This window comes from Jaculus jaculus, chromosome 19 (genome assembly GCF_020740685.1).
Source record: "Jaculus jaculus isolate mJacJac1 chromosome 19, mJacJac1.mat.Y.cur, whole genome shotgun sequence".
Classification (NCBI taxonomy): Eukaryota; Metazoa; Chordata; class Mammalia; order Rodentia; family Dipodidae; genus Jaculus; species Jaculus jaculus.
This window is the reverse complement of record NC_059120.1, coordinates 11058800-11075640: the sequence shown is the minus strand read 5'-3', so window position 1 is coordinate 11075640 and position 16841 is coordinate 11058800.

Sequence of the window (16841 nt, the reverse complement as noted above, 5' to 3'; positions counted from 1 at the left end):
CTCTCTGTCCCTTTGAACTGCATGCAGCATGGCTTCTTCCAGCTTTCTGTCAGCTGGTCCACATGGAGGAGGTTATCAGCTCCTTTTGGTGTATTTGTGTTTTGTTTAATTTTTATACAGGGCCTCAGATAGATTAAGCTGGCTGCAAACTCACTATGTAGGCTAAGATGACCTTGAACTCCTGATCTTCTTGCTCCACCTCGAAACTGCTGGGACCACAGGTATGTACTAGCATACTTGGCTTTAATGAGACCTATTCCGAGAACATACCCTCAGTGTTCTTTCTCCCCCTTGGGCCCACAGTAACAGTCACATCCTCTATGTTCCTCCTCCACAGCCTCAGGCACTCCCTCCCACTGTTCCTCTTGCCCAGTCCCAAGCTTTTCAGTATCTCACCACAACGTGAGAGCTGCGCCCAGTGCCTTTAGCAGCCCATCCTCCTCAGAGACTCAGTGCCATCAGCCTGGAAGAGACAGGAGCCTTTCCGGGGCATCCTAAATGCCCCGACCTGCCCTCAGCTCCCCCTGTCCTGCTTGCTCTCATCCCTTTGCATGCACGACTCATGTCTCTCAGCCACGCTGCGCTGCATTCGTTCCTTCATCTGAGAAGCCATAATGACACTGCCGCTTTCACAAGGTCAATGAAGCAGCCGTGGCTTTCTGGCACACAGTCCAAATTACTCTTATGAACATTGTTATTATTATTGACAACATTAGTGTGAAGTCAGCCTTGAGTATTTGTTTATATTTGCATGCATACCAAATATATGTATATCTAGTAAATATATACCATGATATTTGTATATATGGTATAATTATATATTAATTGTATATATTTGTGCACAAGTGTATTTATGTGGAATTATATATAACACATATAATATATTTGAATACATATAAACACACATATATACCTTATAAAATAAATATAAACAAATATGTCTGATACAATATGTAATATATCCAAATATGTGTAGATAGGGAATAAATATAGAGGAATATAATGTATTCACATATAAGCATTTACATAAATATTTCCCTACATATCAACTCTATTTCCCGCCAGCTTTATTGGCTGAGGCATCTATTCTAGTCAAGTTCTGGGTCTGGTATTTCCCATTTTTCTCTCATTTAGTCTGGCCCCATATGCTTTAAGAGAATACCTACCTTTCATAGACCCCGAGGAGGGTTCTTTGGTGGAGCAATTGACTTTCTCCTCTCACTAGATCTTGCACCAAATCAAGTACCACGTGTAAGTGGACCCATAATGTTGAGGGATATTGCAGCCCAGAGCACGAAAATGGGTCTTATCCAGCAGAGAAATCTATTTAAAACATGCCTTTTGGAAAGCTGTATTGCATAAAGTCTGGATTTGGGGTCATAGCTCTAAAGGGGTCCTTGAGAAAGGTTTGTAGCAGAGCTTCTAACCTAAAACAGAACCACCTGAGATAGAAGAAAATCTCTTCTGTTTTAAATACATACATACATATATATATGTATATATATATATATATATATGATATATATATATGATATATATATAAGCTATATATATAAAAGATTTTCAAACTGCCTTTCAGTTCATACACTTATTTTTCATAGAAATGAAGGGTCTGCTTTAGGGGAAAAAAAAAAAAACTGCTTTCAGTTGGACTCTGGGTCCCTTTCATTCCAGTTATAAATAGGTAAAATGAATTTTAATTAAACTACTGATATTTTATGCGAAACAAGAAATTAAGTATGTCTTTTTAAGTGTGGGGGGTGGTTATTTTGTTTTATTTTGAGGTAGGGTCTCATTCCAGCCTAGGCTAACCTAGAACTTCCTCTGTAGTCCCAGCTTGGCCTTGAACTCACAGTGATCCTCCTTCCTTTATGTGATAGTTTGAATCTATGTCCCCCAATAGACTCAGGTGTTATTAAAATTGAGTCTGCAAACCGGGCGTGGTGGCGCACGCCTTTAACCCCAGCACTCGGGAGGCAGGGGTAAGAAGATCACCATGAGTTTGAGGCCAGCCTGAGACTACAGAGTGAATTCCAGGTCAGCCTGGGCTATTGTGAGACCCTACCATGAACCCCCCTACCCCACAAAAAAATATATTGAGTTTGCAGTGTCTGTCCCTACCAGGCAGACCCCTGCTTCAGGGGGCATGTCCTTGGGGGCAGATCTGAATTATAGCCTCAGCTACGCAGCGTGAGTTCTGCCTGGGTTTCCTGCTTTGGGCGGCCAGTTTCTTTTTGTTTTGTTTTGTTTTTTTTCCTCTCTTGCTTGCGCTACTGGAGGTGTTTTAATTCTTTGTGCTTGGATCTGTGAAAGAGGGCCAGCTTCGTTTTCCATTATGGAGCTTCCCCTGGATCTGTAATCCTGAAATAAATCCCATTCCTCTCATGAACTGTTCCTGGTTTAGAGGTTCATTCCAGAAGCCAGGAGCTGATTATAACACTCTGCCTCCCAAATGCCGGGATTGAAGGCTTGAACCACAGTACCTGGCTAAATGTGTGCATGTGTTTCAAGTTGTAGTAAAACATACTTGAGGGGCTGGAGAGATGGCTTAGCAGTTAAGGCACTTGCCTGAGAAGCCTAAGGACCCAAGTTTGGTTCCCCAGGACCCAAGTAAACTAGATGCACAAAGTAGCACATGCATCTGGAGTTCCATTGCAGTGGCTAGAGGCCCTGATGTACCTCTTCTCTCTGTATTTGCCTCTTTCTTTCTCTCTCTCACACAAATAAATAAATAAATATTTTTTTTAAAAAAAAAGCTTTTTTCATCTCATTTCCTTAGAAGTACATGCTCAACCATGTTTATTGCTGCTCAATTTATAATAGCTGGGAAATGGAACCAGCCTAGATGTCCCTCAACAGATGAGTGGATAATGAAGATGTGGTACATTTATACAATGGAGTTCTACTCAGCGGTAAAGAAAAATGAAGTTATGAAATTTGCAGAAAAATGGATGGACCTGGAAAGTATTATACTAAGTCAGGTAACCCAGGCCCAGAAAGCACTTGGGAGGTAGAGGAAGGAGGATTGCTGTGAGTTTCAGGCCACCCTGTGACTCCATAATGAATTCCAGGTCAGCCTGGGCTAGAGTGAAACCCTACTTTGAAAAAAATAAACTTTTTAACCATGTTTCATCATGCATCTCCATGATATTCGTGTACCACCACCAGCTCTGTCCATCTCCAGAGCTGTTTTCATCTTCCAGTGACACAGTATAATGAGAGCGTACAGTATAATGAATACGTAATGAAACGGATTCTTCCTTCTTACTCTGTGGGGCTGACTTTAGCCTCAGGTACTCAACCAAGTGTATGTGGTCAGCGCCCTGTCCTTTGTCTTCCTAGAGTCACTCTCCTGAGTCTCTTGGCTGGTATAAATAGTTCCTTGTCAAATCCCAGTAACTAATGTATATTCTTGGAGACAGCTCTGCTGGACTGAGACCAGGCCAGACCAAGATGTCTCTTCTTTCAATCCCAGTGGTTCTGTTATTCCAACCAGTGCATGGACATTGTAACATCCAAAATGAAAAATTGTTGCCTTAGATGTTTCTGTCTAAATGAGAACATACCCTTTTGGGGAAGATGAGCAGTTGCTCAGACAAGGGAAGGTTGGGAAACAGCAGAGTCCAGGGGCCCCTCCTCTAGATTCTGTAAGGAGTGACAGTTGCTATTAGGTATTGAGGCTCTTAGGTAGAGGCAACGTTCCTGAGTCATCAACCAATTCTGGGGTGCTGCGATGGTTTGAAAGTAAACTTCTCTCTAACTGGACTGCAGGCCTGCTGCACAGGACGGAGTACGTGTACTAAAAATCTAGTCAGAGGCCTATGACGGGAGAGGACATGAGCCCTAGGGGTGTAAAGCCTGCTGGTGTCTGGCTAAGTGCATATATTATGCTCACCAAACTGTCCTGTAAAGCACTTTTCTTAATGTTCATACCCATGTATTAATGCTCTTGTCACTTTTTTTTAACATTTTTTTTAAATTTTTTATTTATTTATTTGAGAGCAACAGACACAGAGAGAAAGACAGATAGAGGGAAAGAGAGAGAATGGGCGCACCAGGGCTTCCAGCCTCTGCAAACGAACTCCAGATGCATGCGCCCCCTTGTGCATCTGGCTAATGTGGGTCCTGGGGAATTGGGCCTTGAACCAGGGTCCTTAGGCTTCACAGGCAAACGCTTAACTGCTAAGCCATCTCTCCAACCCTATTGTCACTCTTGATTAGAGAAACTTCTCTTATCAGATGGTGGTAACCACTGGGATGACTCACAATGTACCATAGTTCTGAGAAGTAACAGAGGAATGTCCAGCACTGAGAAATCTCTATCACATCTTCTAAGGCTTGGGGTCCATTGCGGAAGAGAACCAAAGGAAGGGTAGGCCTCCTTACAATGCACTCTTTCAGACACAAAATGGCCTGGATATCCACGACCTCACAATGCCTGGTACTGCATACACAAAGCCATCATAGTAGGAGCAAAAGATGATGACATCAAAATAAAAGAGATTAATTGGGAGATGGGATATGATGGAGAATGGATTTGTGAAGCGGAAAGTCGGGGAGGGGAGGGAATTATCATGGTTCATTGCCAACTATTATGGAAGTTATTAATTTTAAAAAGTTTAAATAAAAAAAGAAAATAAATGGCCACAAAATTTCAAGTACTTTCGATTAAGCTCCCTACTTAGTCTGTAGTCACAGAGCCTTCTGGAAGAGGTGTGTCGCTGTGGGGCAGATCTTGAGTCCTGCCCTGTGAGCTCCGAGTCAGCTGTAGCTATATTGTGAAGTGAACCAGCTTCTTCTGCCACGACAAAACTTTCCTGGAATCCTTGAGCCTCGAATCAACCTTTCTTCCCATCAGCTGCTTCTGGTCAGATGTTTGTTCTAGCCACGAGAAGGGAAGGGCGACAGGTAGGCTTTTCTGTGAGGCAGCTGCCTTGAGTCAGTCAGGGTTCTATAGGTATCTGCTTTCCCAGTAGAGTCACTGGGTCACCAGGGTGGACTTGGATGGGATGATTTCTTTTGTCTGTTGTCCATGCCCTGTCTGGGGTGAACAAACATTTGTTCTTGTCTCCCCAGGAACAGGCCCACAAACAATATGCCATTATTTCACTTTTCTTTTTAATAGTTTTATTTATTTGCAAGCAGAGGGAGATGCAGAGAAGAGAGACAGACAGACGGTGAGAATGGGTTCTCCAAGGCCACTGCAAACAAGCAACTCCAGATGTGTGCACCATATTATACATCTGGTCTTACATGAGTGCTGGGGAACTGAACCTGGGTCATCAGGCTTGGCAGCCCATTGCCTTAATCACTGAGCAAGCTCTCCAGACCCTATTTTACCTTTCTTAACTGAGTGTATTTAGAATGAGAAACAAAATTTAAAGTGAGTTTAATATTAATAAATGTGTATATAAAAAGACCTAAATGTTGAAGGTTAGCCTTCTAGGAATTGTGAGTGGTTTGGGACACGTATTTAGGATATACAAACTTTTCGCCATTCTTTCATGGTAAATAAGCCGTCTTCTTCTGATAGTTGGTTTCTTGTTTTGTGGTGGTAGAAATCAAACTCAGAGCTTTTGGCATTCTAGGCATGTGCTCTACCATTGAACGATACCCTAGTCCCAACAGGCCTTCTTTAGAATACCTGTAAACTTAGTAAGCACTCACATGAGGACCAGTTTAAGGTTGTGAGTTCCAAGGGAAGTCCCTGTGCCTCAGTGCTCTGCAAATACAAAGATTAAGGATTGGACTATTGCTCAGTTCTAGAACTTGTGCCAAAGAGATGTGAGGGCCTGGTTTGGACCCATAGAGCCACAAAAGGAGGAGGAGGAGGGAGAAGAGGGAGGTCCACAGTTCTAAGACTTTGAACTGATGTGGGGGCTCAAGCCTTGAACCCCAGAACTAAGGACACTGAACCTGAAGATAGGTATAATTTTGAGACTAACTTGAGGCATACATCCCAGTCCAGGCCAGCTTAGACTACAGAGAAAGACCTTGTCTAGAAATACATAAAAGTGAAATCTCAGCCTCAGTATATGCTCCTGAGGGAAGAGGAGAGGCAGGATTCTGATAAACGTTTTGTGTCCACTTACAGTAATTGCCAGTTTGTCAATGTATTTCAAAAGACATTTTATATTTTCTTTAGTATTTTAATTGTATTCAGCAGAGTTTCAGTTATAAAACCTAGCTTTCACTAATAGACGTAGAATTTTGTTCATTTATACATTCAATATAGACAGATATTTAATGTATGCTTAACACATTTCAAGACTGGTACCTGTAACTCAGGATGCTGTAGGGAGAATGCAGATAAGTTACTTGCCCTGAAGGGAGCTGTATTCTGTTGGAATTTAAAGTTATAAATAAGGAAGGGAGATATGAATATATTTCATCTTCATTTACATTGGAGCAAAATCCCTGAAACAGAAAGTGGTTGCTGAGATCATCTGTGTGGAAGTGAGAAGATCCTCAAGAAAGGATGGCAAAGGTAGGAGGAGAAATCAGGCTTGGAAGAAGACGCTGAAGAGTTCATTTGAAGCAGAGACCTGAGATGGGCAGCTGAGCAAAAACGTGGTGAAGCATGGTTGTGTTGGACAGGCTAGATGCTGAAGAGCTCTGCATACCAAGACTCAGTGGTAGTGCCTCTGGGAAGCAAGGAAGAAAAAAGATGTCTTAGAAAAGATCCACTGAGGGCCTGGAGAAATGGCTGGGGGTTAAAGGTGTTTGCTTGCAAAGCCTGACAGCCCGTTCAGTCCTCCAGTACTTATGATGCAAAAGTCAGATGCACAAAGTGGTGCACACATCTGGAGTTTGTTTGCAATGGCAGGAGGCCCCGGGCATGCCCATAATCACTCTTCTCTGTCTGGCTCATTCTCACTGTCTTTGCTTTTAAAAGAAGAAGAAGGAAGAGGAGGAGAGGAGGAGGAAAGGGGAGGAGAAGAGAAAAGAAAAGGAAGGAAGAAAGGAAAAGAAAGAGAAAAAGAAAGAAAGAAGGAAGGAAGGAAGGAAAGAAAGAAGGAAAGGCTGAGAGATGGCTTTGTGATTAAAGTTCTTGCCTGCAAAGATTAATGACCCAAGTTTGACTGCCCAGTGCCCATGTAAAGCTGGATGCTCAAAGTGACACATGTATTTGGAGTTCATTTTCAGTGGTTAGAGGCCCTGGAGTGCTCATTCTCTCTCTGTGTGTGTGTGTCTCTCTCTCTCTCTCCCTCTGCTTGCAAATAAGTAAATAAAATATTTTAACAGAAAGAAAGAAAAGGCAGATTGGACTTACTCTCAGGACTACAGTGGAGAATGGTGCATGGAGTACGGCTTCTGTAGGAAGGTTTGGATTATGGCGTCTCCTCACGGTCAAGGGGAAATGAAATGGAGATGGCGTGGATTAAAGATGTGTGGGATTTAATAATGGGTTCAAGGGTAGATCATCATGTCTTTCAAATAATAGATGCTTAGTACGTTTTTGCTTTCCTTAACTTTTCGTCATGGAAAAAGAACTAAACAGAGTTAGAAAATTACCAAATGCAGGAGCTAGCACCAGGGAGCATAGCGTTCCATCTTCATCATCCTATGTCTTATGAGTCATGATGTCTTGAGCACCCGTTTCCTGTCTCCCCACCCCAGGATACTCCAGCACTCATCGCTGATCCTGATGTGGACAGTCTAAGTCCTCAAACTAGTTTAGATTTTGTAAATATTTTACTTGAAAATATGCATATTTTAAAAGCAAAGCCAAATGAAAAGGGCCAATAGAATTATACTTTGAAACCACTTCAACCTGAAGGCAGAAATTGAGCCCCTAAGACTTGTGACTGACAGCCACGATGATTAATCTTATGTGTTGCCATGGGGACTAATATGCGATTCAATTTGATTTTGGATATATCTGTGTAAGTGTTTTTAAACGAAATTACCATTTAGAAACAAAAATGGCTGCCCACGACAGTGTAGGTAGCCCTAATCCTGTCTGTTGAAGGCCTGAATCGAACAAAGCACTGACTTCTGAACAAGAAAACAGTGTGTCAGCCTGACGCCTTCGGATGCAGACTGATGAGCTGTCCTGGTCTTGCTAGCTTTCTACCACCATACCTGATGAGATATCTCCCTAGTGCATGCGTGTACACACACATGCGTGCATGTACACACGCACACTCACACACACAGCACAGCCACACCGGTGCTAGTGCATGCTCCCACACACGGTCTCCCATACACATACACTCTCCTGACTAATACAAGGGTCAAAGGTTAACTTTACTTGGGAACATCCTTTCCTCATTTGCACTGGTCATTTATAGCAAAGTTTAGACAGGTTTTCTCTCAATCAAACTCAACTCTTGGATAAAACAACCTGCTTGAAGCTTTAGTGACGGATGGGAACCCTCAGGGAGACCATACTGCAGTCCAGACACGTTGTCTCATGAAGGTAAATCACTCTTCCAGGATCCCATTTAACAAGGGACCTGGAACATTTAACTGCACTTGCTTGTTTCCTATAAGTGTTCCTATTTGCACAGCCAAACAATATTGTTTTTTAGGGCCAATTGCACTTTTAGGAAGAAAGGAGTTTGAACTGGCTAGAAGAGATGACATCCTCAAGGCCAGAGGGCTCCTGTTGGATTCTCTCTGGATTGTGCTTTCTCCAGTACCTGCTTTCTTTCCTTTTCCTCTCACCAGCACTGTTTGCATATTAGTCAAGATCATGGTAATTAAATTTCACTTGAAGTTCAGAGACAAAATGATTAAATTTGAACCTAAGTCTTTCTGAAATAGATACCTCTCTTGTATTTCACAGAGGGAAGATTCTCTTGCATATTAGTAGAGATATAATTATCTTGTTCAAGATACTAGATCGTTCACAAAACAATACAATATTATCTTAGGGGAAAAGAGGATCATAAGAAATTCAAAGCAGATTTTTCTTACAATTATTTTACATATTCAAGAAGTAATTGTGTTTTCCTCATACACTGACATTTGCCACAGCAAAGAGGCAGATACATCTGAGGACATCCCTTATCAGCTTAACAGATGTCTCTGTGAGGCACCATGGGAAAGGATGAGGCAGGCTAGGAGGCAAAAGTTGCTACAATGAAGGCTGGAGACATGACGTAGCGGTTAAGGCACTTGCCTGTGAATCCTAACGATGCTGGTTTGATTCTCCAGAATCCACGAAAGCCAGATGCACAAGGTGGCTCATGCATCTGGAGTTAGTTTGCAGTGGCTCAAGGCCCTGGCATGCCCAGTCTCTCTCTATCTATCTCCGTGTGTCTCTAATAAATAAATATAATAAAATAAATCTTTTTTTAAAGTTGCTACAATGACCTATCAGTGAGAACTTCCATTTGTGTCTGAAGAAGAGGAGCTGGGGGTCTTTCCAGGGGTGCTCCATATGGTCTGTTCCCTTCCCACTGGGTCATGGAGTGAGAGGGGCTGAAGTGTACTGAGAACTGAGGTGGTGGATCCGTGTACCTCCATTCTCCAATGTAGCTTTGTCGACTGGTGATCTGATTGATATTCTCCTTCCAGATTGAAGAGCTTATTTAATTTCCTAGTGCGCTGCCACTTTAATTGGTGGTTTCCCTTATCAATCCCGCACCCCGCGCTGATGAGGGACTCTGACTGCAAAACTCAGTGGCATCACACGCCAAAGCTGAGCATCAGTGCAGGAGTGACAGTCATCCCCATTCTCAGTGGGATCGGGAAGCAAGTGCTAATTAAAATTATAAGCTAGAGGGAACAGGCATTCAAAGAAAGAAGCCAAGCCTGACCAATCATTTCAGAGATAAATCATCCTTGATTTGCAAACATATAGATGTGTCCAGGAACTATGGTGTACACATGTCTTGAATATGGTGCCAATCAGACTGCAGAGCTGTAATCAAGGAGGCAGATAATGAGAACAGCTTCACAGTGACAAGCACCAGACAACATCATGTCACCTTCTAGCTGCACGGGGTGGCCTCTGAGCCATAGCAGATTGTAAGCAGAGGAAGGTTCTGCACCTAGATGTACCCCGACAGCTTTCCACCTTTCCAGAAAGAAAGTGCTCCAAGACTTTCAAAATCGTCTCATCACGTTTGACTGAACCCCCTGCTCCCCGCTGTCCTCTGCCATTCGCTCTGGGCCTCACCATGGCTGGAGGGGGTCTGACCCCAGAGGCCCCTTGAGACAGGCCAAACCTCAGAGCACGGCTTGCATTCAGTAATAGAACATTGCAGGAATGAGACTGAGAGAATAGAAATCTGTCGCATCCTTTTGTAAGCTATTTCCAGGCCTTACCTGCACCACTGGAGAAGAGCATTCGAGAAGCACAGGAGGAAGCGAAAGCTGGCAGGTGTGTGCCTCCTGCCCCGGGCCTCGACAGGAGCCGGCGCAGCAGGATGCTGGCCGTCAGCTGAGGAGCAAGAACAAGCACATCCAAACACATCTGGAGCAGGCAACAGTGACACTCTGTCCCTGTGCCATGGCTCCCAGCTCCACTGGACTAACCTTTCCCACAGCTTCTCCTTCTTTCTTATCCTTCCTTCCATCATGATGATTCCTGACCCAGGGTCTTTTTGAAAAATTATGTACTGATTTGCAAGGACAGAGAGAGAGAAAGAGAATGTGCTTACCAGGGCCCACTCCAACTGAACTCCAGATACATATACCACTTTGCGCATCTAGCATTTTGTGGGGAATAGAACCCACATTCTAGGGTCTTTTCACTTGCCACTTTTTATGTTTTGAGTTACCTCTCCCCAGAGTTTGAGACAAATCCCTCTTCATTATTCACATGTAATGCACACCTCATGGCATTCCAGCTAGCCTTTCCACCTCAGCCTTCATCATTTTACTCTCCATAAAAGTGTGATGGGGGCTGGAGAGATGGCTTAGCAGTTAAGGCATTTGTCTACAAAGCCAAAGGACCCAGGTTTGATTCTCCAGGATCCACGTTAGCCAGATGCACAAGGGGGCACATGCATCTGGAGTTTGTTTGCAATGGCTAGAGGCCCTAACACCTCCATTCTCTCTCCCTCTTTCTCTTTCTTTCTCTTTCTCTCTCTCTCTTTCTCTCTCTCTGTGAAATAATCTAAAAAAAAAAAATTAAAAAGTGCATACCTGTGCGGAGCCCAGTGGCACAGACTTGCCCATGGCTTACTAACTATGGGGTGGAGGAAGGCACTACAGTCTCCACTGGTGACCATTGTTACCTGCAGTATAAAGGCACAGAGAACCACTGTCTACCTCACAGATTTCTTGAAAATCATAGGAAGTATGAAAATGAAGTTCTTGGAGTAGTGGGCCGCTGCTCAGGATGTCTGGCACGTTTCATGGTTCCTGCTGGTGGCCAAGGTTATTTTCTTCATGTCTGTACCGAGTATCACATTGACCCAGAATTTCCTTTGTTCCTTACTATGAACTTGGATGTTAAAAGCTATCTGTACCACAATGAACCATCGAGTACTTTAGTAAATACTTGATACATGATTTTATTTTATTTTTATTCAGCAAGAGGGAGAGAAAATTGGTGCACCAGGGCCTCAGCCACCACAGTCGAACTCCAGACTCTTGCACTGCCTAGTGGGCATGTGCAATCTTGCACTTGCCTCACGTTTGTGCGTCTGGTTTATGTGGGGCCTGGAGAGTCGAACATGGATCCTTAGGCTTCACAGGTAAGCACCTTAACCACTAAGCCATCTCTCTAACCCAATACATGATTCTTTAAAAAAATATGTTTCTTATTCATTCAAGGTGGCATATACCACTTTGTACATCAGGATTTGTGTGGGTACTGGGGAATTGAACCTAGGCTGGCAGGTTGTTCAAGCAGGTGCCTTTAACTATGGTACTATTATCCTAGCCTCTACATAATTCTTACTTAGATGTTGAGTGAATTGAATCCTACCACCCATATCACACCCTTTGGAATGTTTTTGCATGTATATGTGTATATGGCATTCTTCTCTGTGTATTGTATCTATATGTGTGAGCCACATGTGTGTGGAGATGCATGGGTACAAGGAGGCATGTGTACGTGGAGGCCAGAGGACAATGTCAGGTATCTTCTTTAGTCATATGTTTTCAGGTAGGCTCTCTCACGAGCTCAGCTAGACAAGTTAGTCAGCAAGTCCCTGGGATCTAGCTGCCTCCGCCTCACAGCACTGAGATTAAAGGCGTACACCACCGTGACCAGCGCTCTGCGTGGCTGCTCGGGTCTGAGCTCAGGTGCTTATGTTGTGTGACCAGCCATTCACCAACAGAGCCAGCTGCCCGGCGCAGCCTTGCTTCCTCACAGCGAGATGGCAGCGGAGCAGGGCGCTGGCACTGCTTGTCGAGCCGGTTTATGTTTGGGTTGGTCAGTTCTGATGAGGGTCATAAGAAAGTAGACGACAGGGACATATTCATGTCACTGTCAGGGGTGGGGCCTTACACAACGGTGAAAAGGCATGAGCCATAATGCAAGGGATTCCACTGTATCATATCGGAGAAACTTCACACAAATACCACCTATGTGCACCACCCACTCTCCCATAGTTCCAAACTATGGCAAGTGAGGCGCTGCTGCAATTAGGGTATCATAAAGAGAGGTTTATGGGGGGGGGGAGGCTTTGAAGCCAGAGGCTGTGTAGCATGATCCTGCTACACACACACACACACACACACACACACACACACACACACACACAAAGTGTTTGTGTTTCAAGCCATGTAGGCTGTCTGATAACAGGGTCCTTAGTAACTCAGGCTTACAGGGTCCCCACTGACTTGACTTTTCTTCACTACGTCATTTCACCTTGCCAAGTGTGTTTATTCACTTATAATATGCAAACAATGTTTATGTCATGGAATTGGTGCAGAACAGAAATTTTCAAAAGAAATGAGTCAGTGTTCCAGAAAGGCTTAGATAAAGAGCTTAGCAAAACAGTTCATGATGACGCCAGGTAGATCAAGACCATCTCAGAGCAATATCAGACATCCTTAATTTCTGTGCTCCTCTGTCCTCTTTAGCATAGGAGACACACATTCCCCCCCACCAAAAAAAAAAAAAAAAAAGACATTTACTAAGATAAAAGAGGTGAAATCAACAAGAATTTACATGCAGAGTTACACAGGAGAAAAGGGAGAATGCAAAGAGAGAAAAGAGACAGACGGGAAACAGTGGCCTAAGAAATGGTTATAAACTAGCTAGATTAATATTCCAGGAAGAATCTTCTAGGCCATAGTAGGAAACCAATTCCTCACGGGCCTGGCGGCTCTAGGGCCATTGTTCATAGTGTGGATGTGAAAATATGTCCTGGCCACATGGCTTGTGGCAGATAATGACAATCCCATTGAAGTCCTGATGGCTGATTATTTTCCTCAAACTTAAAGTCATGAGGTATTTATCCTGCTTACAATATCTCTCTAATGCAAAGTCCTTCTATCTACCGCCTGCCTATCCAGTGGCAAGCAGTGCCGAGGCACTTTACATACATTACCGCTAATCCTCGGGCCAACCCTTGGCAAGGTAGGCTGATTCCAATTCTACGGAGGAGGAAACAATTTAGGAGAGGTTAAGTTAGAGAATGAATGCTTGAAGCCATGTCTGTGTGAATCCAATGCTCCCCAGATCCTAATACCTCTACTTCATTAAATTATTGATCTGAATATATTAACAGAAATGAACACAAAGTTGGCATAAATAATAAGATGAAAGTCAGTGATTTGCTGTCTTTCCTTCACAAAGGTTAACATGTACAGTAACTATAGTAGATGCTATAATGGTTGTATTAGATAATGAACTACAAGGCTGAATTTAGTTCACTAAATTAACTCCTTACTCAGGACAAGTCCTGTTACTTTTGTGAGCAAGACCTTGGGCAGGGTCATTAAAGTTAGTTTGGGGCTGGAGAGATGGCTTGGCGGTTGAGTGCTTGCCTGTGAAGCCTAAGGACCCCGGTTCAAGGCTCAATTCCCCAGGACCCACGTTAGCCAGATACACAAGGGGGCGCATGCATCTGGAGTTCGTTTGCAGTGGCTGGATGCCCTGGCGCGCCCATTCTCTCTCTCTATCTCTCTGTCTATGTGCCTCTTTCTCTCTCTGTCACTCTCAGCTAAATAGATAAAAATGAATTTAAAAAAAATTTTAAAAAGGTTAGTTTGTACAAGGCCAGAGGCTCTTGAGTGTGCGCATGTGATTTGAGAGTCCCAAACTGCCTTTTCTTAAGCACCCCGCCTACGCTGCAGCACCTACAACACCCTACTGCTCTTCCAGGTGAGGCCAAATTCCACAGGTGTTTGTGAGGCTGTGCTGTTTGAAGACAGGCTGACCCCACTAGACCCCCAGGAGCTGGGGACCAGTCGCTCCACATCTAAATCTTATATATTCAATTGTATCATTATTTTTCTTTTTCTCTAAGTCTTTTTTGGTTGTTTTGCCTACTATTGACTCGGACTCATTTTCTAGCATTTCATACTTGGTTTTTTTCTTCCTCATTTATTCAATATCTAGTATTTGATTAAATTATCAGTTATGATAACTGTGAAGAGATTACTGGAACTGACTCTTGGTACACACGCTACTGAGCTAGGGCAAGGAGGACACGGAGCTGAGGCAGGCTGCTGCCTGGGCTTCCATATACCCAACAGATAACGAGAGAAGCTTCTACTGCAGACTCCTGAAGTGAGCTCAGTGTGGAAAGCTGGACGGTTTCAAACAGTGCCGCTCAGCTAAGACACTCACCCGGGATACTTTGAATTTCGTAGAACTGAAGCTGATTGATAGATGTCTGATGTCACAGGGCCTAGAAAAGGAGCTCCTGGACTGGAAGCCTGGCATCCTTCATAACCAAGCCAGCAAGCTAACGAGAAACCTGGAGTCCCCTCTTCCCTAGACAGTCATGCAGCCTCCGGCACTCCAAAGCAGGGATATGATAAATCCAGACTTTAGTTCCCCATAGTGAGGGACCAATGTTGACATGTCTGGTTGCTATTAGAATTTGATAGTTTGATTAAATGCTATATAAATTGATCAGGATTGTGGTGGGAATATGAGCTGCTAAGGTGACACTTTGAAAGATGTTAAAAATGTACTACTGAGCTGTGTGGGCCCAAATAACAAAAGACCACAAGAAGAACATGAAATGTCATTCTGCTGGTCACAAAACTAAGCTGGGCTCATGAAGTCACCCAGTCAGAAACTCTTATTTCCCACAGCAAGTTCCCCCTGGATTCTTTCTACTGCCTATACAGCTCCTAAATTTAAGTTATCCTTTCTTCTTTGAGTGACATGTGACATCAGAATGCCAGGCACCACTGTCTCTGTGGTTATTTCTCCTACTGTAGAAAAAGTGGGAAAGGAAGGTAAGAAGAGGGAGAGGAGTATGTTTTGTTTTTCAAGTAGAATTACAGAGAAATTTAAATATATGCAAATTTAAATTTCAATAAAGATTAAAATGAAATAGTTAAAATTCGCATAAATGAGATTTGGTTTTTGTTTTTGTTGTTGTTCTTTCCTAACACTTTGTGCATCTGGCTTACATGGCTACTTAGGAATCAAACCCAAGTTGTTAAGCTTTGCAAGAAAGTACCTTTATCCACCGAGCCATCTCTCCAGCCTTTTTTTTGAGGTAGAGTCTCACTCCACTCCAGGCTGATCTGAAACCTAGTACATAGTCCCAGGCTAGCCTGCCAACTAATGGGATTAAAGGTATGCACCACCACGCCTGGCAGAGGGAAAGAGAGGAAATGAGTGCACCATGGCTTCTAGCCACTGTAAAGGAATGCAGATTCATGTGCCACTTTGTGCATCTGGTTTTAGGTGGATACTGAGGAATCAAACTTGGGTTGTTGGACTTTATATGAAAGGACCTTAACCTCTAAGCCATCTCTCCAGCCCATTTTATTTTTTTGAGACAGGGTATCATGAACTCTTGATCTTCTTGCCTCAGCCTCCTGAGTGTCTAGATTAAAGGAGTGCATAACTATTTATAAAAGAATATATGAGCCAGTGACATCTTGGAAGAAATTGAGAGGCAGAAAAAGAACATAAACTAATGAGAAGCTAACTCTATATAATGAAAGGATCTTATACATGTCAATAAAGTATTAGGAACTAAAATAAAATAATACCAAAAAAAAAAAAGAGGAGAGAATGAAGAAAAATATATTTGAAAGGGAAAGGAAACAGAGGAGAGGAAGAAATGAATGAGAAAAAGTGGGCAAGACTTGGAGACAGAAACTAATAGCATCAACAAGGCCATTTCAGGCCGGCCAGGTCCACCGGTCCAAGCTCATGGTAGTCTGGGGCAGGAACCGGGGTCCATTGCCTCCACTCTCAGCGCCCCTCCTCCACCAGTGACATCAGGACTAGCAGCACAACATGCCTTCCCCGGTCCCTAAAGGCCCAGCAACGAGAATGAAATGCAGACTAACTAGGACACAGCTCCTAGGGGAGGGGCCACCTAGCACGTTTGGGGAAGTTCAAACCTAAGTTCCAATTCCTACCCACCTCGCAGAGTCCTGTGATTAAACTGGGGCACTAGATCTCATTTTGTAGTAACAGTCACCTTGAGCAACTGTGAGAATTACTGCAAGGGACTGTGAAGGTCAAGGTGCAAACACGCTGCCCAGTGATAAACACGGGCACACTGCGGCCATGGCATAGACCCCTGGCACTGCGTATATGGGTGAGGGCCTCACAAATGATCACAGGAAACCCAACCAGCCGGCTTTGCTGGTTCCCCTCATGCAGAAACTTTGAGACCAAATAGGAACACATTTTTTTTTTTTTTTTTGGCTGGGGAAGAGAACTCTTAAAACGATGTTAGCAGAAATTCTTCACTTTCTGTGATGAAAGATTAGGTCTCTGGCCAGACCTT